Genomic DNA, 26,274 nt, shown 5'->3' on the forward strand with positions numbered 1-26,274 from the left:
TGTTTCTGCGGTTGTCACAGAATAGCGCCCGCTCTAATCCTCTGTAAACATAATTACCCACAGCAGTTATGCTATGTAAAGCTAGGCTTTGATGAGGAAATATTTGGGACAGAGGGAAACAGGAAGGAGAGAAGGAAGTGGAGGAGAAGACTGCACGAATGGGGAAAAGGGAAAGAAATGGGGCCAATTGAGATAAAATTCCCTTGTGCTCTCTGTAAGTACCCAAGTACTTTGAGGAAAAGAGAACATGAAAGTTCATGGGAACAGCGTTACTTATGTAAAAATACATGGTTTATGTAGGTAAACAGCGGAATATTTTGATCGAAAATTCCATCATAAAATTGTCAAACCTCTGTAAGTACCCAAGTACTTTGAGGAAAAGAGAACATGAAAGTTCATGTGAACAGCGTTACTTATGTAAAAATACATGGTTTATGTAGGTAAACAGCGGAATATTTTGATCGAAAATTCCATCATAAAATTGTCAAACTACTCGTACATGAAAGTGCCACTGTACCAAGCTACCAAGGGGCTTGTTAAACTAGCTCTAACTCCCTCCGAGCGCGACCCCTCAGTTTAATCTCGTGAACAACAAATAAAACAGCCATACAAGATGAGACTGTCACTGTACCAAGCTACCAAGAGGCTTGTTAAACTAGCTCTAACTCCCTCCGAGCGCGACCCCTCAGTTTAATCTCGTGAACAACAAATAAAACAGCCATACAAGATGAGGTACCAAGCTACCAAGGGGCTTGTTAAACTAGCTCTAACTCCCTCCGAGCGCGACTTCTCAGTTTAAATCTCGTGAACAACAAATAAAACAGCCATACAAGATGAGACAGTAAAAAATTGAACTTCTGGGGTCTCGAGTAAGCAGTTATTACTGACCATACCTACCAAGTTGTAATGCTGATTGCTACGAAAGAAGTAAGTAGGTAAGTCAGGTAATTTCTTCTAATTACCCACCGCAAGACGGACGGTAAAAGTAGCTTCTTATCTTCTTCATATCGCTTCCAAAGATCTTGATCCGTATTATAACTTTCAAGAACGACAAGTTCACTGTATCGACTTTAAAATTTCAAGTTTGGTTTGTTTCTAGGCTTGCTGTTGGTAGATTGAGGTATTATTTACAGTAAAGGTGCACATCAATGGATTCTATCTTGAGTTGCTGGTGTCCATTTTTCTGGCCCTGCCAAATTTGAAATTACCTAAGTAATACCTTTAGTAGGTATCGAGAATTTTTCTGGGAAATTTTCTTCCTTGTGATGTCTCCATTTGACACTATTTTCCTCTGGCAGACTTGCAGTATTGAAGCCATTTCTGACGGAACATTCTAGCTTTGTTTCATATAGTTCCTTCTTCCTAAGTTTCAATTTCTTGATCAAAAGATATACCTATCATCCGCAGGCTAACACGATTTCATCTTCATGTCACATCTTATGAGAATATGGAACCTCGGATCTTCTAACTTGATGAAAGCAAGAAGATTGTAGGCGGATTGGCAGACTTGCAGTATTGAAGCCATTTCTGACGGAACATTCGAGCTATGTTTCAAATAGTTCCTTCTTTCTAAGTTTCAATTTCTTGATCAAAAGATATATCATCCGCAACCGCAAGCTAACACGATTTCATTTTCATGTCACATCTTATGAGAATATGGAACCTCGGATCTTCTAACTTGATGAAAGCAAGAAGATTGTAGGCGGAAGTGAACATATAGGATAACACGAACGTACCTGGTATTAAATATTCATGAATCTGAGAATGCGTTGCCAGAGCTTAACAGTGGTTCTCATTTTTGTAGTCTTTGCATTGTGAACTTTGTGGGGACACATTCAGGGGCCCCAGATTGGGGGGGGGAATCATATACGCCATTGCCTGTCCCCTGTAGAACGGCATTTTCTGTCATGGGAGGAAAAAATGTGAAAGCATAGAGCAGCTCATCAGGTGTTCCTTACATAATAACTGTGCTCGAACCTATTTCTACATTGTATTGTATGCAAATGGGGGGGGGGAATCATATACGCCATTGCCTGTCCCCTGTAGAACGGCATTTTCTGTCATGGGAGGAAAAATGTGAAAGCATAGAGCAGCTCATCAGGTGTTCCTTACATAATAACTGTGCTCGAACCTATTTCTACATTGTATTGTATGCAAACTTACAACAAACTATTTGGTAAGTACTTATAGTTGAAGTTCATGTTTTCTATGTAGTTCCATTTCTAGACTAGAACATCATTCTTATCTCTTAACAATGTCGTCAAAGTTTTAGGCTGTTTACTAGTTAAATGAAGGCAAACAAGTGAAAAAATACTTTTCAAGAGTTGATTAAATCAAAGTCAAACAAGTAAAAAATGTATCATAGAAAAAAAAAATCCTTGGTTATAAAACACTTTCTAAGATTTGATCAAAAGGAAATTTTGCAAACTCTTTTGCCAATTGATGAATTGGGAGGAAATGTCTCCCTTCTCCTTCGTTGGAGTAAAAAGTCTACTTTTTCCTTATACCTATCCTCCACCGACCATTTTGGGAATCGTTGGCCTAGCCTACCTCTCTGGCAACTTCCTCCAATTTGCGTCCATAGCATGTACACGTGTAAATGCGTCAAAACAAGTTGTATGAGTGCGTTTTACCGGGGGTGCCTGGTGGGTAAATTGTAAATATTAGATTCTGGGTGGTCTTCTGATGTTTTTGATCCTGATTCTATGATCTACTAGCTTTATGCTTTCTTATATCTTCTTCTGGTGGTCTTATAATGGTTTCTGATCCCGATTCTATGATCTTCTAGCTTTGTGCTTTCTTATATCTTCTTCTGGTGGTCTTCTGATGGTTTTTGATCCTAATTCTATGATTTACTAATTATAGCAGCTGTATATCTTCCTATATCATCTTTGGCTTTCTTTTGATGATCCTGGCTTAGCTTATCTTCTGTTAATCTACCTGATTCTATGATCTACTAACTTTATGCTTACTTATAATATGTATATCTTCTTCTGGTGGTCTTATGATGATTTTTGTTCCTAATTCTATGATCTACTAATTATAGACATACACAAAGACCTGGAGTTGCCTCATCTGTTGTGCTAAATGGATTAGAGATTTGGTTCCTTTCACGTTAATGTTGTATGCAGTCGTGAGACGTTCATCAAACTTGACTGTGGCAGCAACATGCAGAAGTAGGTACTTACAACAAACTATTTGGTAAGTACTTATAGTTGAAGTTCTTGTTTTCTATGTAGTTCCATTTCTAGACTAGAACATCTTATCTCTTAACAATGTCGTCAAAGTTCTAGGCTGTTTACTAATTAAATGAAGGCAAACAAGTGAAAAATGTATATAAAAAAAAATCCTTGTTTATAAAACACTTTCTAAGATTTGATCACAAGGAAATTTTGCAAACTCTTTTGCCGATTGATGTATTGGGAGGAAATATACCTAAATCCTTATACCTATCCTCCACCGATCATTTTGGGAATCGTTGGCCTAGCCTACCTCTCTGGCAACTTCCTCCAATTTGCGTCCATAGCATGTCCACGTGTAAATGCGTCAAAACAAAGTTGTATGAGTGCGTTTTATTTCCGAGGGTGCCTGGTGGGTAAATTGTAAATTAGATTCTGGGTGGTCCTCTGATGTTTTCGATTCTATGATCTACTAGCTTTATGCTTTCTTATATCTTCTTGTGGTGGTCTTCTGATGGTTTTTGTTCCTAATTCCATGATTTACTAACTATAGCAGCTGTATACCTTCCTATATCATCTTTGGCTTTCTTTTGATGATCCTGGCTTAGCCTACCTTCTGTTAATCTACCTGATTCTATGATCTAATAACTTTATGCTTACTTAAAATATGTATACCTATCTTCTTCTGGTGGTCTTATGATGATTTTTGTTCCTAATTCTATGATTTACTAATTATTGCAGCTGTATAGCTTCCTGTATTGTCTTCTACGTGTTTATTCTGTAGATGCAGCTGCCATTATTCTTGATTATCTTTCTTGAAACAATGAGGGCACAGGGAGCTTCATTGTTGTAGGTTCTGTTGAGGTGTAGGTTCCATGTCAGATGGGTGGACAATATCTTGATACTCCTCCCTAAGTAGAAACAGAAGCTCGATGGTATGCCCAAAACCCACTTCCTATGAACAAGCTACCACCTTGCATCCTTGGCTATTAATGCCCAAAACCCTATAAGACTATAAGTATACTTTTTACATTGATGAGGGGGTTTTTCCGGACATTTTGGAAATCATAAGTTTTTTTTGGTCTGTTTTCAATTTTTCCTGGATTCATGTAGATGTGTGACACGCCACTTCAGCCACTTGGGAATCACTTTCTATTGTTTCATCTAGTGTTAAGCACCGAAGTACCATTGTACCTATGTGTTCAGATTCAGGCCCCTTTCACTGATCAAACTTTCTACATTGATGAGGGGTTTTTTCCGGACATTTTGGACATCACAAGAGTTTTTTTTTGTCTGTTTTCAATTTTTCCTGGATATGAATACTTACATGAGTAGATGTGTGACACGCCACTTCAGCCACTTGAGAATCACTTTCTATTGTTTCATCTAGTGTTAAGCACCGAAGTACCATTGTACCTATGTGTTCAGATTCAGGCCCCTTTCACTGATCAATGTGGATGGACATTTTATGTCAGGTACATTATTTTGAGAGAAAGCTTTTCTAGAAAAGGTAAAGTGTTTGGACTGCAGGAACTTGCAGAAAGGGATCTAAAAATTCTTCACAATTTCATGCACTGATCAATTAGCTAATAACAGTGGTGCAGTTGTTCTGGCCCCGAGGCCTTGGGTAAATGGACTTGGGAGTTTCACCTTATAGACTTTAAGTTGAAGTAAACTTTTTAAAATTAATTAATTCATTATACCTAGTTTTTTTACAGGATATATGGTTCTTATTAGTCATGATTTTTTGATACTATTCACTTCTCATTTATTGTATAGCTTGCCTTGTGGTTCAATAACATCACTGTAAAGAGAATCTGATCTTTTTAGGTTTTTAGCTAAATCACCTTTAGGAATGAGCTATTAACAAAAGTCACAACTTTGGGTCAGGGTTGTGTTTTTCTCTTTTCTTCTTTTATTTCCTGAATGGACACTAGCATTAAGATTAAATTTAATACCTAGAAACAGAATCGGTCTTTCTTCATTATTATTTCTTCTTTCCCTCGCTATCACTTTATTTTATTCTCTAATACCCTTTTTACACTCTTAGTAATAATTGAGAAGCTTATTTGTTTTCACTACTTTGTACTTTCCTGGGACATTTTCTTTAAATTGGAGACATTCCTTTCACGATACGCCTCTGAGACTAATCCATTACCTATTCTTATTATTATTCATAAGAATTAGCACACCTTCATTCTGAACTACGAATACTTCATCTATACGTGTGCTGGTTAGCAGAGGTAATTTTGGCGCCTCTGAGACTAATCCATTATTTTTATTATTATTATTCATAAGAATTAGCACACCTTCATTCTGAACTACGAATACTTCATCTATACGTGTGCTGGTTAGCAGAGGTAATTTTGCTATACCGTGTGTTATTTTGACACCAGAGAACATTGACTTCAAGTGTTTGATGGGTATAAAGGGAAATATTACCAACGTATTCTAAATCCTTAATTTTATCCTGATTAGTTGTATGTATCTTTTCTTTCTCCGAGGATTTGTTGAGTATTTTGACATTGAACAGTTTTAGTTCCATCTGGACTTCTCTGATGCTATTCGGATACATTTTGTAAAATTTGATATGGTCTCACGAAATAGGGTTTCATTAAAAAACCGAAGAATATGGATTTTGGATGAAGAATGCCGTGTAATGTTTCCACGCCTACACCCTGTAAGATGGGAGACGATATCAACAATTCGATATTCTGGGTTCGATTTGTTATGTAAACACACAATATCTCTTTGGCGAAACTGGAATACAACCCAGAAGTGAGTCACTAAATCAACGAATGGCAAGATATAGGAATAGGTTACAGAGATAGAGAGTCATTCTCGCTGAATCCATTCAAGAAATCAGTACAAAAACTAAAGCGTTTGTTACGTACATGTCAGAAGTGAGTCACTAAATCAACAAATTGCAAGATATAGGAATAGGTTAGAGAGATAGAGAGTCATTCTCGCTGAATCCATTCAAGAAATCAGTAAAAAAACTAAAGCGTTTGTTACGTACATGCCAATATGTTCGAACAGGTAATTTATACCCACACAGCTCTCTAATGAGGCAGCGATTTGCCTTGCACGATCCTCTGGAACCCAGAACTCTTTGATTGGTAATCATTTAACGGAGTTAATGCTTGTTCAGGCTCCTTTAGAGGAGGTATAATCCGATGGAAGCCTGCATATCTCTGTAAATTGGTTGTCTGCATCGTTAATCTAAATCTCAAGACGTTAATCATGCAGAGAAATTCATCGTCAATTACTCCAATTTATCTCCGAGATAATTCTTTGTCTGCATCGTTAATCTAAATCTCAAGACGTTAATCATGCAGAGAAATTCATCGTCAATTACTCCAATTTATCTCCGAGATAATTCATCCGTTCTGCGTTTATTCTGGGTACAATTGGTTCCCTGGGAGCCTGGGACCAATAGATCAAGATAGGTCCTCGCGAATATTATACCTAGTTTTTCTAAGAACCTAATATACTTGCTTCTCAACTGGGTGCCTACATACATAGATCTGTGCTGTTTTAACTTTTTAGCTGCTAAAAATATCAGTTCCAATCATTTTGGTTCGTGGTGTGGGTTCCTATATACATTTGGTCCTCGCCAATATTATACCTACATACATAGTTTTTGTAAGAACCTATTATACTTGCTTCTCAACTGGGTGCCTACATCATAGATCTGTGCTGTTTTAACTTTTTAGCTGCTAAAAATATCAGTTCCAATCATTTTGGTTCGTGGTGTGGGTTCCTATATACAGTTCATTGCTGCAATGGTATGATGCTGCTATAGGCTTGGTAGAATCTACTTGAATGTGAAAGTATTAAATAAGTACATAACAAGGAAAAGAGGTGATCTAAAACTGTAAAAAAAAGCATGTACCTGCCTAATGGTGTGTTCAAAATTACACAACAATATTTGCATTAATGAAAGTAGAATTTACTAAAGTCATTGCTACTTGGGTTACCGATCAAAATCACTTAACCACTTGTGAGCTTGTTGGCAAATGATTAAAATGTGATACAATCATAGTCCTATTCGTATACCTGCGATACTGCATAATGTCATAGTTACTTCGTTAAATAATAGGGCAATCTGTCCCGTACTAGTCGCCTAGTCTGTGGCACAATCAACGTCTTTATAATCTTTGTATCGTAAGCTATTAGCTGATTTGCATGTATCAGTTGTCTGCATCGTTAATCTAAATCTCAAGACGTTAATCATGCAGAGAAATTCATCGTCAATTGCTCTAATTTATCTCCGAGATAATTCATCCGTTCTGCGTTTATTCTGGGTACAATTGGTTCCCTGGGAGCCTGGGACCAACACATCAAGATAGGTCCTCGCCAATATTATACCTACATACATAGTTTTTGTAAGAACCTAATATACTTCTCAACTGGGTGCTTACATCATAGATCTGTGCTGTTTTAACTTTTTAGCTGCTAAAAAGTAAAAATATCAGTTCCAATCATTTTGGTTCTTGGTGTGGGTTCCTATATATACAGTTCATTGCTGCAATGGTATGCTGCTGCTGTAGGCTTGGTAGAATCTACCTGAATGTGAAAGTATTAAATAAGTACATAACAAGGAAAAGAGCTGATTTAAAACTGTAAAAAAAGCATGTACCTGCCTAATGGTGTGTTCAAAATTACACAACAATATTTGCATTAATGAAAGTAGAATTTACTAATTAAGTAGTGAACAGAAGATATTTACTACAAGAAGCACTCCTGGTTATTTAATATTTTCATCAATGGATCTGCTGGCAGGGTGAGCTTGATCCTGCCTGGACTTCAACATTAATTTTTGGTAAGTACTTAAGTACCTTTTTTTTTATTATTTACTTACCTACACACCAAGCAACAAGTATATAACAATAATATTAAAATAGGTACCTACTTACATAGTAGTCAAATAAGACTATCGAAATGTAGATCATAAACCCCTTGGTTTATTCATAGGCTGAAGATTCATAGGCAATGTGTGAAAATTTAATCCATCAAGAAGTAAGTATCACCAAAATCAGAACCTCAAAATTGTTCAAATCAATCTCAGCCCTCAAACAATGTATCTGTTACCTACACTTAATGGTTGAACTAGTGTGCCAATTTCACTTTTTTTATTATTTACTTACCTACACACCAAGCAACAAGTATATAACATTAATATTAAAATAGTTACCTACCTACTTACATAGTAGTCAAATAGGACTATCAAAATGTAGATCATCTACCCCTTGATTTATTCATAGGCTGAATATTCATAGGCAATGTGTGAAAATTTAATCCATCAAGAAGTAAGTAAGTATCACCAAAATCAGGACCTCAAAATTGTTCAAATCAATCTCAGCCCTCAAACAATGTATCTGTTACCTACACTTAATGGTTGAACTAGTGTGCCAATTTCACTTCTCAAGCCCACTACTGATCCTCCCACTTTGTCATCAACCTGTATATTGAGAGCTATCTCTAATAAGAACACTTCACAGAGTATGTGCCTCATCTTTGGAGTGGGCAGTGGCAGCAATGCTTAGGATTAACATCTTTATAAGTCATAAACCTTGTTCTAAGTCCTGCCAGTGTTTAATTCTTAATTACTTCTCCGCTATCCAACCTGCGAGATTAGCATGTTTCTGCGGTTGTCACAGAATAGTGCCTGCTCTAATCCTCTGTAAACATAATTACCTTCAGCAGTTATGCTATGTAAAGGTAGGCTTTGATGAGGAAATAATTGGGACAGAGGGAAACAGGAAGGAGAGAAGGAAGTGGAGGAGAAGACTGCACGAATGGGGAAAAGGTGATCAAAATCACTTAACCACTTGTGAGCTTGTTGGCAAATGATTAAAATGTGATACAATCATAGTCCTATTCCTATATCTGCGATACTGCATAATGTCATAGTTACTTCGTTAAATAATAGGTCAATCTGTCCCGTACTAGTCGCCTAGTCTGTGGCACAATCAACGTCTTTATCATCTTTGTATCGTAAGCTATTAGCTGATGTTTCCAAACCGGAGTTCGGATTGCCTCGTGCAGTAGGTAGAGGGTGGATATAATGGAAAACACAGGATTCAAAAGTATTTACAACATAAAAAATCACTTTATTGTATGGAAAATCAACATGTCAAATTTCCTTCCAGAAAAATCTCGACTTGGAAAATTCAAAACATTCTGACAATCTGGCGAGTTTATAAAAAGCTCGCTTCCCATAGGTGAAAAGCGCATTTAAATGATCAAATCCGAAAATACGCTCAAGAGTTTCAAAGCGGCAAAATTCAAAATTTAAAGTTCTGATTTCTTAAAACTAAAAAGATCCCTATCATCTAGAATTTAACAAAGTTACAAAGTTACAAAGTTTTACGCAAGTTACTTCGTTAAATATATGTATAATAGGTCAATCTGTCCCGTACTAGTCGCCTAGTCTGTGGCACAATCAACGTCTTTATCATCTTTGTATCGTAAGCTATTAGCTGATTTGCATGTATAGGTCAAGAGAGGATATTGACATTTTCAATCTATTGGGCAAAAGATAGTGTGTTCCAGAGGGTGGAAGTTAGGCTCAGTGTCCTTTGCTACACCTAAAATTGTGACATCTTGATCCGTAGGCTGTCGATGTCGGTATGACAACATCTTTTCTTGCTTAAATTCGAAACCATATTTCGTTGTAATACATGGATCTGTGATAGATTGACTGATGGATCGACACTTGACTCATCTCATGAATAGTATATGATTCATAAACTTTACATTTACATAATTATGTACACCTATACCTAACTAGATCCATGTGTTCGGATTTACAACTTCTAATTTTAGGAAAGATAGTGTGTTCCAGAGGGTGGAAGTTAGGCACAGTGTCCTTTGCTACACCTAAAATTGTGACATCTTGATCCGTAGGCTGTCGATGTCGGTATATGACAACATCTTTTCTTGCTTAAATTCGAAACCAAATTTCGTTGTAATACATGGATCTGTGATAGATTGACTGATGGATCGACACTTGACTCATCTCATGAATAGTATGATTCATACACTTTACATTTACATAATTATGTACACCTATACCTAACTAGGAAACAAGGTAGGTATATTCTATTCTATTCTACTTATGTAAAAATACATGGTTTATGTAGGTAAACAGCGGAATATTTTGATCGAAAATTCCATCATAAAATTGTCAAACTACTCGTAATATATAGGATTGTACAATCGTTAAGGAAGAAGTGAAGCGCTTAAATTTGTTTCCCCCCCCCCTTTTCATTAAACGAAAATATTTTAGGTACCTACCTATCAAAATCATTATCGCTCAGCAGATCCTAACCAGGAGTCAGATCGATGAGTCAACAAATCCTAACTAGGAGTCACATCAATGAGTCAGCAGATCCTAACTAGGAGTCAGATCAATGAGTCAACTCACTCACTCTTTGCACATTTATGGCTTCACTTTTTGTCTGGCGATACTTTTATCTACTGCTCACTAACTTCTGTGAGATCTTTCTTGTTCTGGTTCTTGTTCAATGCTACAAAAATTTGAACATTTCTTATTTCATTTTTCATTAGGTACCTATTTACTATTTTCATTCAGTATTTCAGTATCAGTACAGTAGGTAATCAAATCAGCTTCTGTGAATCTGTGCTAATCCACTCTCCTGCAGGTGTTTTATTACTAAATTATTAATTTAATTATTGTTTACGTTATTTTGTGTTTCTGTGTGCCTAGTTATCTCTAGTTATTCATAATCTCTTGAGACCTGAAATCCCATCAGTTCTCCAAAGTGCATACCTACCTATTGTTTCTAATCCTTTGCTGAATCAAAACCAGAGTAGGAACTTACTTGTCTTCCTAGTATCAAAGTTACCTAGCTCTGAAAGCACCCTATCTTGAATACGGAGCTCAATTTTTTCCAATCTTGAATATATTACCAGTTAAAATTAAAGGTCGCCAGCCTAGTTAGCTTAGTTGGTAGTGCATCTGCCTTGTAAGCGCTAGGCCGCGGGTTCAATTCCCGCCCAGGGCAGATTTTATCCTGATGGGATGTTTGTTCTCGGAACGGCTGGCTTTCTCCTATCCTATCTTCCTTCTCTCTTCGATTTTGGGACGATAAGACCATAGCAGTTACAGTTCCCTCTGTCAAACCTCTTAAAAAAAAAAAATCGAGGAAATTTTCAAGACATCAGAAAAAGGAAAAGTGCACCTGGGCGGAGGTTCAGAAAGAGAGAAAATGATTGAGTGATGAGAGAAAGAAAACAAAATAGAGAGAGCGAGAGAGAAATATTTGCAAGAAAAATATACTTTTCTATTCCGTATAGGAAAGAAAAACAGAGGAGGGAAATAGAAAGAGAGAATGAGAGATGGAAGAGAAACAGAGAGAGAAAATTAGAAAGTGGAAGAGAGAGAACTTGAAAAAGAGTAGAGGGAGAGAGAGAGAAGAGAGGGAGAAAGAGAGGGGAAAAGAGCTCTATTTTGTGGCTCTCAGAATATCAACACATCCATGAAATTTGTGGTTCCGATACAGAGGTAAGAAAGAAGACAGGATAGGAGAAAGTCAGCCATTCCGAGCTACCAACCAAACTAAAACTAGGCTGGCGGTATTGCTTTTAAAAATTTACTGAAAGCAAGGATAGTAATTCGAGGAAATTTTTAAGACATCAGAAAAAGGAAAATTGCACCTTGGCGGAGTTTCAGAAAGAGAAGAAATGATTGAGTGAGAAAGAGAAAACAAAATAGGGAGAGCGAGAGAGGAATACTTGCAAGAAAAATATACTTTTCTATTCCGTATAGGAAGGAGAAACAGAGGAGGGAAACAGAAAGGAGAGGGAAATAGAAAGAGAGAATAAGAGGTGGAAGAGAAACTGAGAGAGAAAATGAGAAAGTGGAAGAGAGAGAACTTGAAAAAGAGTAGAGGGAGAGAGAGAAGAGAGGGAGAAAGAGAGAGGAAAAGAGGGAAATCCAAGTACTCATTTCGAGTGAAACCACAACACCCAGGGCACTTAAATCTAATAACAGAACGAATACTGACACCCGAGATAAATCACAAACCATTCTGAGAAGAACGAAAACCGTAATAAAGCAAAAAGCAAAGGGATTTGTACGAGGGAGTGAAATGAACATTCATAAGATAGAGGAAAAAACAGAAAGGATTGAGAATAAATTATAGTTAAATTACAATTTCGTTAATGAAATGATCCATATCAATGGAAAGTAGAGCTTGTCACTTTTCAGAGACAACATCAACACTTGTATTGACAACAGTAAATCTATACTAGCGAAGAAGTCAGAAGTCAAACAATATTAATGTCATTTATGTCATGACGTAAATGGAAGTCATCGATTGTTATCCTTCTAATAAACTTTTATCCCTTTGATTTTTTCACTGTTTACCTTTGACCTTTGAATTTTTTTATCATCCACCTTTTACCTTTGCGTTTTCTTTTTGTCTCCTTCTGTTTAACCTGTGTGTTTATTTTCTTCTTTCTCATTTATGTTGTTTTTTCCTGTGACACTTTTTTATTGATGACGTTTTGAACTCGTTCTAAGAAGTTTTTCTAGGATAAGAGTACCTAGGAATCCTGAAGCCCCGGTAATGAAGATGGTCTTGTTGGCGTAGTATGCTTGGATTTCAGACTTTTCGTTGGATGTCTCCTGTTTTGCTTCTTCCAAAAAATCCCTTAGCTGATTACTGACCATACCTACCAAGTTGTAATGCTGATTGCTACGAAAGAAGTAAGTAGGTAAGTCAGGTAATTTCTTCTAATTATCCACCTTGTTTTGCTTCTTCCAAAAAATCCCTTCCATCGTAAAATTCCATTGTGTTGCACTCGAAATGAGATATTTTTTATATATTGGGAATTTAAAAAATCCCTTCCATCGTAAAATTCCATTGTGTTGCACTCGAAATGAGATATTTTTTATATATTGGGAATTTAGTTAATATTGATGTGTTTTACTTTTTATCACACAATATTTTACGTTAATTTACAGATCTTTAATACAAATTTTATTTTAGTTTTACGTGTTTCGAAAACATCCACTGAGATCTTTCTTGAGAGGTCACATAAATCTCTATAAGTAGATAATTATTTTGAATCACAATTATTATTGTAAAAAGTTCATGAAACTCTGTTTGAAAAAAAAGAGTCACAAAGTCACGGTAAATGGAGTATGTACTTGTTGAAAATTCAGTAGGAATACCGTATTTGGGTTTTTCGTTGACAGAAATTATTATTGTAAAAAGTTCATGAAACTCTGTTTGAAAAAAAGAGTCACAAAGTCACGGTAAATGGAGTATGTACTTGTTGAAAATTCAGTAGGAATACCGTATTTGGGTTTTTCGTTGACAGGAGTCAACTCACTCACTCACTCACTCACTCTTTGCACATTTATGGCTTCACTTTTTGTCTGGCGATACTTTTATCTACTGCTCACTAACTTCTGTGAGATCTTTCTGGTTCTTGTTCAATGCAACATGCAACAAAATTTGAACATTTCTATTTCATTATTTTCATTCAGTAACTATCAGTATTCAGTAATCAAATCAGCTTCTGTGCTAATCCATTCTCCTGCAGGTGTTTTATTACTAAATTATTAATTTAATTATTGTTTACGTTATTTTGTGTTTCTGTGTGCCTAGTTATCTCTAGTTATTCATAATCTCTTGAGACCTGAAATCCCATCAATTCTCCAAAGTGTATAGGTACCTATTGTTTCTAATCCTTTGCTGAATCAAAACCAGAGTAGGAACTTACTTGTCTTCCTAGTATCAAAGTTACCTTGTTACCTAGCTCTGAAAGCACCCTATCTTGAATATGGAGCTCAATTTTTCATTTTTCCAATCTTGAATATATTATCAGTTAAAATTAAAGGTCCCTGCTCCTAATCATATCCAGAAATACCTAATCAAAAAACTCGGTAGCGTAGTGGTCAAGACGCTCGCCTGGTAAACAGGAGGGCGTGGGTTCGATCCCAGCCGAGGCATGGAATTTTATCCTCATTTATTTGAGATTTTGACCACATAATAATGGAGCTCTAAGGGTTAGGTGGTAGAAAACGCCTCCGGCGTTAACCTCGCCTAGTGGTTACCTTCCACTCAAGAGTCTATTATTATTATTATTATTATTATTAAAAAAATATGCAAGCCATCACACAAAATTCTATTAAATATTTCTTGCTCAGTTAATTTGTACCAAATGACAGCTCTAGGTTCTGCGGGGAAGACATTCTGATTAGTAAGTGATGGTGTGAGGTATTTATTCAATCCATTCAAAAAATAAAATCAATTATATAAGGCTATGTTATATATCATTATCGTGTTAGCTACTCTCTTGCCTGTTTGTAAGTGAATTTTTATTTTCGGTTCGCTTTGATTTGTTGTTGAGTGCACCTATATACATATTTTTGTTGTTGGAATGAATAGACACTAAGGATTACAAGTACAGTCATACCTTAGTTAGTAGTGAACACGCAGGATTATTTACTACAAGAAGCCACTCCTGGTTATTTAATATTTTTTCATCAGTGGATCTGCCCTGGTGCGAGTGCTTTGATCCTGCCTGGATTCAACATTAATTTTTGGTAGTATTTAAGTACCTGTATTCTTTTATTTATATCTTACTTAACCTACATGCACAGCCTCCAGAGGACGAGCATAAACAACTATTATAACAGTTAGAATATCATAGTTAATAGGTACCCTCAGCCTTACATCGGTAGTCAAATAAGACTATCCGAAAATGTAGATTCATAGAACACCATATGACTTTGTCTATCAGATTCATATGGCGTCCGACATGACAGTTCATGAGGCAATGTGATTGAAAGTATTTCATCCATAAAGGAAGTACAGTATCGACCACAAATTCAGAACCTCAGAAATTGTATACAAGATCCAATCTCGCAGTCCTCAAACAATGAATATCTGTTACCTACACTTAATGGTGTTGAAACTAGGTGTGCCAATTTCACTTCCTCAAGCCCACTACGATCCGATCCTCAACTTTGTCATCAACCTGTTATATTGAGAGCTATCTCTAATAAGAACACTTCACAGAGTCAATGTGCCTCATCTTTGGAGCTTTGGAATCATTGCGCAGTGGCACAGGCAGATGCTTAGATTTAACATCATTTTTATAAGTCATAAACCCTTGTTCTAAGTCCTGCCAGTGTGTTTAATTCTTAATTACTCTCTCCGCTATCCAACACTGCGAGATTAGCATGATTCTGCGGTTGTCACAGAATAGTGCCTGCTTCTAATCCTCTTGTAAAAACATAATTACCTTCAGCAGTTATGCTATGTAAAGGTAGGCTTTGATGAGGAAAATAATTGGGACAGAGGGAAACAGGAAGGAGAGAAGGAAGTGGAGGAGAAGACTGCACGAATGGGGAAAAGGGGAAAGAAAATGGCCATTGAGATAAGAAATTCCCTTTGTGCCTCTGTAAGTACCCAAGGACTTTAGACTTGAGGAAAAGAGAACATGAAAGGTTCATTGTGAACAGCGTTACTTATGTAAAAATACATGGTTTTATGTAGGTAAACAGCGGAATATTTTGATCGAAAATTCCATCATAAAATTGTCAAACTACTCGTACATGAAAGTGTCACTGTACCAAGCTACCAAGGCTTGTGTAAAACTAGCTCCTAACTCCCTCCGAGCGCGACTTCTCAGTTTAAATCTCGTGAACAACAAATAAAACAGCCATACAAGATGAGACAGTAAAAAATTGAACTTCTGGGGTCTCGAGTAAGCAGTTATTACTGACCATACCTACCAAGTTGTAATGCTGATTGCTACGAAAGAAGTAAGTAGGTAAGTCAGGTAATTTCTTCTAATTATCCACCGCAAGACGGACGGTAAAAGTAGCTTCTTATCTTCTTCATATCGCTTCCAAAGATCTTGATCCGTATTATAACCTTCAAGAATGACAAGTTCACTGTATTGACTTTCAAATTTCAAGTTTGGTTTGTTTCTAGGCTTGCTGTTGGTAGATTGAGGTATTATTTACAGTAAAGGTGCACATCAATGGATTCTATCTTGAGTTGCTGGTGTCCATTCTTCTGGCCTTGCCAAATTTGAAATTACCTAAGTAATACCTTTAGTAGGTATCGGGAATTTTTCTGGGAAATTTTCTTCCTTGTGATGTCTCCATTTGGCACTATTTTCCTCTGGCAGACTTGCAGTATTGAAGCCATTTCTGACGGAGCATTCGAGCTATGTTTCAAATAGTTCCTTCTTTCTAAGTCTCAATTTCTTGATCAAGAGATATATCATCCGCAGGCCAACACGATTTCATCTTCATGTCACATCTTATGAGAATATGGAACCTCGGATCTTCTAACTTGATGAAAGCAAGAAGATTGTAGGCGGAAGTGAACATATATGATAACACGAACGTACTTACCTGGTATTAAATATTCATGAATCTGAGAATGCGTTGCCAGAGCTTAACAGTGGTTCTCATTTTTGTAGTCTTTGCATTGTGAACATTTGCACATGTGTCTCTGGAACAGAATCAGCGTTATTTTCCTGTAGTAGGTACTTGCAACAAAGTATTTGGTAAGTACTTATAGTTGAAGTTCATGTTTTCTATGTAGTTCCATTTCTAGACTAGAACAACTTATCTCTTAACAATGTCGTCAAAGTTCTAGGCTGTTTACTAATTAAATGAAGGCAAACAAGTGAAAAATGTATCATAGAAAAAAATCCTTGTTTATAAAACACTTTCTAAGATTTGATCAAAAGGAAATTTTGCAAACTCTTTCGCCGATTGATGAATTGGGAGGAAATGTACCTAAATCCTTATACCTATCCTCCACCGACCATTTTGGGAATCGTTGGCCTAGCCTACCTCTCTGGCAACTTCCTCTAATTTGCGTCCATATTCCATAGCATGTCCACGTGTAAATGCGTCAAAACAAGTTGTATGAGTGCGTTTTATTACCGGGGGTGCCTGGTGGGTAAATTTGTAAATTAGATTCTGGGTGCTCTTCTGATGTTTTCGATTCTATGATCTACTAGCTTTATGCATTCTTATATCTTCTTGTGGTGGTCTTCTGATGGTTTTTGATCCTAATTCTATTATTTACTAATTATTAATTATAGCAGCTGTAAGTATACCTTCCTATATCATCTTTGGCTTTCTTTTGATGATCCTGGCTTAGCCTACCTTCTGTTAATCTACCTGATTCTATGATCTAATAACTTTATGCTTACTTATAATATTTATGTATATCTTCTTCTGGTGGTCTTATGATGATTTTTGTTCCTAATTCTATGATCTACTAATTATAGCAGCTGTATAGCTTCCTGTATTGTCTTCTACGTGTTTATTCTGTAGATGCAGCTGCCATTATTCTTGATTATCTTTCTTGAAACAATGAGGGCACAGGGAGCTTCATTGTTGTAGGTTCTGTTGAGGTGTAGGTTCCATGTCAGATGGGTGGACAATATCTTGATACTCCTCCTTAAGTAGAAACAGAAGCTCGATGGTATGCCCAAAACCCACTTCCTATGAACAAGCTACCACCTTGCGTCCTTGGCTATTAATGCCCAAAACCCTACTTTCTACATTGATGAGGGGTTTTTTCCGGACATTTTGGACATCACAAGAGTTTTTTTTTGTCTGTTTTCAATTTTTCCTGGATATGAATACTTACATGAGTAGATGTGTGACACGCCACTTCAGCCACTTGAGAATCACTTTCTATTGTTTCATCTAGTGTTAAGCACCGAAGTACCATTGTACCTATGTGTTCAGATTCAGGCCCCTTTCACTGATCAATTAGCTAATAACAGTGGTGCAGTTGTTCTGGCCCCGAGGCCTTGGGTAAATGGACTTGGGAGTTTCACCTTATAGACTTTAAGTTGAAGTAAACTTTTTAAAATTAATTAATTCATTATACCTAGTTTTTTTACAGGATATATGGTTCTTATTAGTCATGATTTTTTGATACTATTCACTTCTCATTTATTGTATAGCTTGCCTTGTGGTTCAATAACATCACTGTAAAGAGAATCTGATCTTTTTAGGTTTTTAGCTAAATCACCTTTAGGAATGAGCTATTAACAAAAGTCACAACTTTGGGTCAGGGTTGTGTTTTTCTCTTTTCTTCTTTTATTTCCTGAATGGACACTAGCATTAAGATTAAATTTAATACCTAGAAACAGAATCGGTCTTTCTTCATTATTATTTCTTCTTTCCCTCGCTATCACTTTATTTTATTCTCTAATACCCTTTTTACACTCTTAGTAATAATTGAGAAGCTTATTTGTTTTCACTACTTTGTACTTTCCTGGGACATTTTCTTTAAATTGGAGACATTCCTTTCACGATGCGCCTCTGAGACTAATCCATTATTTTTATTATTATTATTCATAAGAATTAGCACACCTTCATTCTGAACTACGAATACTTCATCTATACGTGTGCTGGTTAGCAGAGGTAATTTTGCTATACCGTGTGTTATTTTGACACCAGAGAACATTGACTTCAAGTGTTTGATGGGTGTAAAGGGAAATATTACCAACCTATTCTAATACCTTATTTTTTATCCTGATAGATTGTATGTATCTTCTCTTTCTCCGAGGATTTGTTGAGTATTTTGACATTGAACCAGTTTTAGTTCCATCTGGACTTCTCTGATTCTGTTCGGATACATTTTGTAAAATTTGATATGGTCTCACGAAATAGAGTTTCATTAAAAAAAAAAAAAAAAAACGAAGAATATGTATTTTGGATGAAGAATATTTCCACGCCTACACCCTGTAAGATGGGAGACGATATCAACAATTCGATATTCTGGGTTCGATTTGTTATGTAAACACACAATATCTCACTTCGCAGATGAATGCTTATTTCTTCGTCTTCTTCCTCCTCCCTCCCTTTTCAGGTGTTTATTTTCTTCTTTCTCATTTATGTTGTTTTTTCCTGTGACACTTTTTTATTGATGACGTTTTGAACTTATAACGTCGAACCATTTGGAAATACTGCTTCAATTATGACTTGGACTACTTATTCAACTCAAAAAGTGAAAACTTTCAAGTTTGCAAATCCGTGATCCATGTCTTACCTGGTAGGTACATGTGCTTTTTAATAGCCTCATATTTCGGTCTCGATCCACTAATATCTGAGTTACAGTAGCATGACCAATGAGTAGATGAGTTGTTTGAGTAGTCTAATTTAGGAATAGGTTACAGAGATAGAGAGTCATTCTCGCTGAATCCATTCAAGAAATCAGTACAAAAACTAAAGCGTTTGTTACGTACATGACCTGCCTTTATTTTCAAGTATCTACTGGAGAACTGGAGAAGTTTGTCTAATAGTCCTCAGGTTTAATTTGGCGTGGTTATTGAAATCTTATTTACATTTCTTCATGGTCCATATCACACGCATGTAGTTTTCTGGCATGCATTTAATTCATTTTGGTAGACACCCTGGTTGTGCTTCGTGCAACACCAATTAATTACAGACCCATATTGATTTGCAATAGGATACATTCATAATGCCCCGTTTGAACTTTTTCCTGGTAGTTCATTCATTGAAATTTTATGGGACTAGATAGGTAGGTATAAATTTTGATAAATCATATGGTGAGTTTCAGTTGCTGAATTGCGGTGAAATGAGGATAATCAATAAGACATAATTACGTGTAGAATACATTAAATGAAAGTAGTTTTGTATGGGTAATAGGTACTTACCTACTTATTATGAAATATTTGGGTCTCTCCGAAGCCCTCCATTCCATTTTTTTACTTTTTCCTCCTAGAAACAGAAGTAGGTCTCCGATTTACTTTTCTCTTGCAGTCCAAGGCCCAATGAAAGGAAAAGATAAGCTGTGCTTTGTGCAACACCAATTAATTACAGACCCATATTGATTTGCAATAGGATACATTCATAATGCCCCGTTTGAACTTTTTCCTGGTAGTTCATTGTGATATCCAATGTGCCACAACTCACAACTTTTTCAATGGATATGGACACGGACAGTAAGGGAAAAGCGCAGTCCCTGCTAGAATGAATTAAAGTCACTCTACTGCTTCGCTGGAATTCAAACCAGAGCAGTCTTCATTCCAACCTTTCCACTTCGTAGGTGAAATGAGGATAATCAATAAGACTTAATTACGTGTAGAATACATTAAATGAAAGTAGTTTTGTATGGGTAATAGGTACTTATACCTACTTATTATGAAATATTTGGGTCTCTCCGAAGCCCTCCATTCATTTTTTTACTTTTTCCTCCTAGAAACAGAAGTAGGTCTCCATCAAGATAATGATTATCTGCCAAGGCAATTCCTTTTTGGATTCGAAAGACGAATTACATCGAGTTTTTAAAATAAAGAATGACGAGTCACCGCCGCTTTAATGAAATGAAATTTTCAATACTCTGTGATTAGCGGGGGATTAAATTCAACAAAGCGGAGATTTTAATGGTCAATTTTGTTAACGTGGGACTGTAATGCCTCGTTGAAGGTTCTTCTCGCGGTATAAATTAACCAGGCACCATCGATATCATAGTTGCTGAATTGCGGTGAAATGAGGATAATCAATAAGACATAATTACGTGTAGAATACATTAAATGAAAGTAGTTTTGTATGGGTAATGTTTTCTTTCCATTATCCATTTTATTATTAGTATTTTTTGGTAGTTTTCAACTTTTCTTATCCTTCCTGTCAACCAATCCGTTTTCTATTGCTCTATTCTGTCTTGCTTTTCTTTAATCTCCCCTTACTCCTCCTCTCTGTTCTTGGTGTATTCCAGTGAACTTGTGATATTTAAAATGAAACTACTTACCTACCTACTTGAACTTTATCTATGTATTATTTTTCTGTTCTTCTACAGCTTCACAGCACTTCGTTATTTTCTTTCACATTTCTAGAGTAGCTTTCAGTAAAAGTGTCATCTGCTTTACTTCACATCTCTTCTCATCCTTTCTTTCTACTTAGTGAAATGAGGATAATCAATAAGACATAATTACGTGTAGAATACATTAAATGAAAGTAGTTTTGTATGGGTAATATGTAGGTACTTACCTACTTATTATGAAATATTTGGGTCTCTCCGAAGCCCTCCATTCATTTTTAGTCCGTCCTTCCTTTATTATTACAATAGTAATAAAAAGGTATAAGGGACGGACTATTGTATTCGCTTCGGTGTCGTCTGTGTGTGGTATTGTCCCCATAGAAGGACTTATCCTAACCTGGTCGACCTATATATCAAATTAAAGGTCTTTTTACCAGGAACACGAAAATGGTGGTGCAAATTTTGTCCAGAAAACCATAAAGCCAAAAAACCAAAAAAACTGGTTTTTGGGGGATTTTTTTCACATTTTTTTTTTGCGGGATTTTTTTCACATTTTCTCACACAAATGAGCTCTGATCTTGAAATTTGTCGCGACGACCTATGAACTCTGAGCTCTGATCTTGAAATTTGTCGCGACGACCTATAAACTCAAAGCGAGAAAGTTTTAGATAACACTTCAGTCGATCATTTAAGACCGGTTTCAGCGTCATCTATGTTAAGCTACGCCGAGCAAGGCCAATAAATGGATGGGTGACTTGAGCCTTATATTGGGAATAAAGGGAGAACGGGCTCTAGTCTTGATTTTAAATCATTACATGAAAGTAAAATCAAAAAATCATATTATTCTTATTCCTTTTCTTTCTCTTCCAGTAGTAGTGCAATAGTCCTAAACTGAAATGGACGCGGCACACAAGTGATCAAGAAGAGACCGCCTTAACATAAATTCTCTTTCAGGAGCAATTTTTGCACAGTATAAATCAACGTGATGATAAAAATGCTGATTGCGATGGTTAAAAATAGATCGAGGGAACCAGGAGCAATTTTTGCACAATCTCTTTCAGGAGCAATTTTTGCACAGTATAAATCAACGTGATGATAAAAATGCTGATTGCGATGGTTAAAAATAGATCGAGGGAATCTGTTTTTCAACTTTTAGGTTTCTATCCTTGATATTCATACTGTAGTTTTTTTTTATGTGGAATCATTTTACAAAATGGGGTTTTTCTAGAAAAGACCGCATTTAAAATCCCTCACAGTTGATTCAAAGTAGGTCCTGTTTTTCAACTTCTAGGTTTCTATCTTTGATATTCATACTGTAGTTTTTTTATGTGGAATCATTTTACAAAATGGGGTTTTTCTATAAAAGACCGCTTTTAAAATCCCCACAGTTGATTCAAAGTAGGTAGTCTATTTTAGAGCAGTTGAACTGTTTATAAACCACTTCTGAATCAGCGCTTGTTCTCTCATACGTAAATTAGGTAGGTACATACATAGGTACTGATCGAATAAACTACGGGCTAAATAATTCCCGGAGGGACGGACCCAGCTTGTTAACTGTTAAATTCTAATTTTCTTATTCTTCTATCTTCCCTAGGAATGGCAGAATTTCTACTTGGCCACCGTCTTCGCCATCTTCATCGCTTGCATGATCCTGCAAATACCTCGCCTTAACATTCATCCCGACATTAAGATGCTAGTGTTCGTATGTTGGGCTGCCTACGGGGTTGTACCCACAGTACACTGGGCTGTCATTATGGGTGCTGCTGGTTCTCTGGTATTTTCTTTCATTTATTTAGTCAATGAAAAAATGGTTTACTAGTGTAAAGTTTCTCTAACTTGGCATGATAGCAGGGTCCCTCTTTTCTTCGCCATAGGGAGTGAAATACAATTAGTGCAATTACAATTTAAAACACATTTTGTCATTAGAGAGGCCAAAATGATTCCATACTTATTAGAATCATTGTTAGGAACTCTGTGCAGTACCTTAGGAGAAAGTGGAACCAAATGATCAGTCAAATAAGTAGAATCAAATAAGTGTTCTTAGAATTTCTTAAAGAGGTACTTCTATTTATCCTGTCATGGGATGAGATGGTACTTATTGGTACTCTTTATGCAGATGTGTGAGTACTTCTGGTTCAATTGTGTATGTAATTATGTGTCCGAGAAGAGAGATTCGTGATGGTGGTATTTGTTTAGCAGTTCTAGCACTTCATCGCGATCACCTATTGATAGGAGGTTCTTTTTCAGGCTTGATGAATATGTTGGGCGTATGAGATTATTTTCTATATTATTCTTATTCCTTTTCTTTCTCTTCCAGTAGTAGTGCAATAGTCCTAAACTGAAATGGACGCGGCACACAAGTGATCAAGAAGAGACCGCCTTAACATAAATTCAGGAGCAATTTTTGCACAATCTCTTTCAGGAGCAATTTTTGCACAGTATAAATCAACGTGATGATAAAAATGCTGATTGCGATGGTTAAAAATAGATCGAGGGAATCTGTTTTTCAACTTTTAGGTTTCTATCCTTGATATTCATACTGTAGTTTTTTTTTTGGAATCATTTTACAAAATGGGGTTTTTCTAGAAAAGACCGCATTTAAAATCCCTCACAGTTGATTCAAAGTAGGTAGTCTATTTTAGAGCAGTTGAACTGTTTATAAACCACTTCTGAATCAGCGCTTGTTCTCTCATACGTTACTTTCCATTCTTTGTGATTTCAATAACGATTTATATGCAATCATTAGATAGGTACCTACCTACTAGGTATCTGTTTGATAGTCCACCAAACTAAACTACCAAATCTCAGTTATATACGGATAATGTTTGTTACGCCTATGCAACTTATGTAATACACACCTAATTGTTTTTGTTTACTTTCCGTGGATTTTGTTTACATTGGCATCAATTTAGTGGGGGTGTGGTATTTCAACTAATAACCTTGGGTGTTCGATAACAGGATTTGATCTAATTGATCGATTTTAATCAGCTTGGAATATCATAAGATTAATCTACATGTGTACATAGTTGAATAATGTATTAGGAGTCGGATAGAATTACATAACAGGGAAAACCTGGAAAAGTCATGGAATTTCATTCCAAGAAAAGCGTATAAACCTTGCAAAAAGAATTGACCTCACCCAGTATAAATCGGTCCGAGAAAAGTCAGAAGCTTGTGATTGCCCATATCCATATTATGGTGGCCCATCCAGATACCAATCAAATGTTGCTTAACATTAGTAAAATAGTAATCCAATTGGTTTAAAAAAATGAAAAAAAAAAAAAAAATCTTTTCGGTTTTAGAATACATATACTTGGATACACTGAATTATAATTCTCAAATGGTGTTTGTATCGTGTCTGATATACAACTGATACGTACGTTTTATTGCGTTTAAGCATGTCATTTACCTAGTGTTACAATTTAGCATAACCCCGGTGTATGAGGGCATGCAGAACGTTATCCGGGTTTATCCTTGTGTTGCCATGACAACGGATCAGAATAAACGGGCATTTTCCACACCTGGCTTCTAGAAACTGTGGGAAGTTTTAATGTTCTAAATTTAGCCTTGTGTTGCCATGACAACGGATCAGAATAAACGGGCATTTTCCACACCTGGCTTCTAGAAACATAGTCTCTAGGGGTTTCTTCTAAACCCCCATGGGTTACCAGATTTCTAGTCAATTCTAAACTCATAGGTATATTTAAGTTAGAGATTTCCATTGAAAAATCATGTACGTTTAGCCTTGTGTTGCCATGACAACGGATCAGAATAAACGGGCATTTTCCACACCTGGCTTCTAGAAACTGTGGGAAGTTTTAATGTTCTAAATCCCCTGTTACGAGATTTCTAGTGAATTCTAAACCCATAGTTATATTTAAGTTCGAGATTTCAAGTGAAAAATCATGTTCATACTAGGGCAAGTCATGCAATTTTTGGGTGAAAAAATACACTCTTTTTTGAAAGTTACGTACCTACTTGTAAAGAAATGTTTGTAACACCTTCTTGCTCATTTGAAATTAAAAGTTAGAAAACACATTTGTTGTTGCGATATTTACATTTTTCGTTCACATTTTATTTTATGGTGATTAAACAGAGAAAGAGAAACCTCAATCAAATACTTGGTTTGCTGATGACTGGTGTTAATGATGATTCGGACGGGGAGACTTTTCTCTTTATATTCGAAAGCATAATTTCTAAATCATTGAGTAAATTTTCATTTATTTTATTAAGTGACACTTTTATATCACCTGGTCAACGAGATTTCTAGTGAATTCTAAACCCATAGTTATATTTAAGTTCGAGATTTCCAGTGAAAAATCATGTTCATACTAGGGCAAGTCATGCAATTTTTGGGTGAAAAAATTAACTCTTTTTTGAAAGTTACGTACGACGTACCTACTTGTAAAGAAATGTTTGTAACACCTTCTTGCTCATTGGAAATTAAAAGTTAGAATAACACATTTGTTGTTGTTGCGATATTTACATTTTTCGTTCACACTTTATTTTATGGTGATTAAACAGAGAAAGAGAAACCTCAATCAAATACTTAGTTTGCTGATGACTGGTGTTAATGATGATTCGGACGGGGAGACATTTCTCTTTATATTCGAAAGCATAATTTCTAAATCATTGAGTAAATTTTCATTTATTTTATTAAGTGACACTTTTATATCACCTGGTCTTGTCTTCTTTGTTTAATGACTCTCTAACGTTATTAGATTTATGTTCATGAGATCTTACGGTTCTTTAATGAGTCATAAAATGAGTCAGACATAAAAAAATGTTGGGAGTTTAAACGTACACATATTCTTCATACTTGTTACTTATTATACACATTTACCTGTCAGCCACATCCATACATGTGTGTGCATTAATGGGACCTCGCACTTATCACATTTCTGTTTAATCCACTTCGTAGTTCTCTTGAGTAGTATTTTATCAGCTCGAGGTCGAAATGAAAAACCTTTATTAGAGTACCCTAGATTCTCAATATTGATTCTTGAAATTCATTAACTTTAGTGTTGCGTGAAGAACTGTGGTATCTAACGTCAAAAGCCAAAATGCTCTTCTTATTACTTATTATACACATTTACCTGTCAGCCACATCCATACATGTGTGTGCATTAATGGGACCTCGCACTTATCACATTTCTGTTTAATGGGGTGCTAATTAGGGTTTCGGAAAATTGTAGTATCCAGAAACAAGTTAGTTTTTATAATGAAGTGTGTTAAGTATGAGTTTGTTTGAGGTGTGTTTAAAATCACTGTATGCTGTATAACTG

At 36.0% G+C, this 26,274-nt stretch overlaps 1 protein-coding gene across 1 annotated transcript in view; it reads left to right on the plus strand.

The window, feature by feature from the left end:
* The first annotated feature begins 14,749 nt into the window (after window positions 1–14,749).
* Window positions 14,750–26,274, plus strand: part of LOC113468504 (endochitinase A-like) — a 41,975-nt gene continuing 30,450 nt past the window's right edge. Inside the window, exon 1 of the mRNA XM_026825465.1 lies at window positions 14,750–14,766. The gene's annotated coding sequence lies outside the window, so the exon portion shown is untranslated. The remainder of the gene's footprint in view (window positions 14,767–26,274) is intronic.

Source organism: Diaphorina citri, unplaced genomic scaffold, assembly GCF_000475195.1.
Source record: "Diaphorina citri unplaced genomic scaffold, Diaci psyllid genome assembly version 1.1 scaffold756, whole genome shotgun sequence".
Classification (NCBI taxonomy): domain Eukaryota; kingdom Metazoa; phylum Arthropoda; class Insecta; order Hemiptera; family Psyllidae; genus Diaphorina; species Diaphorina citri.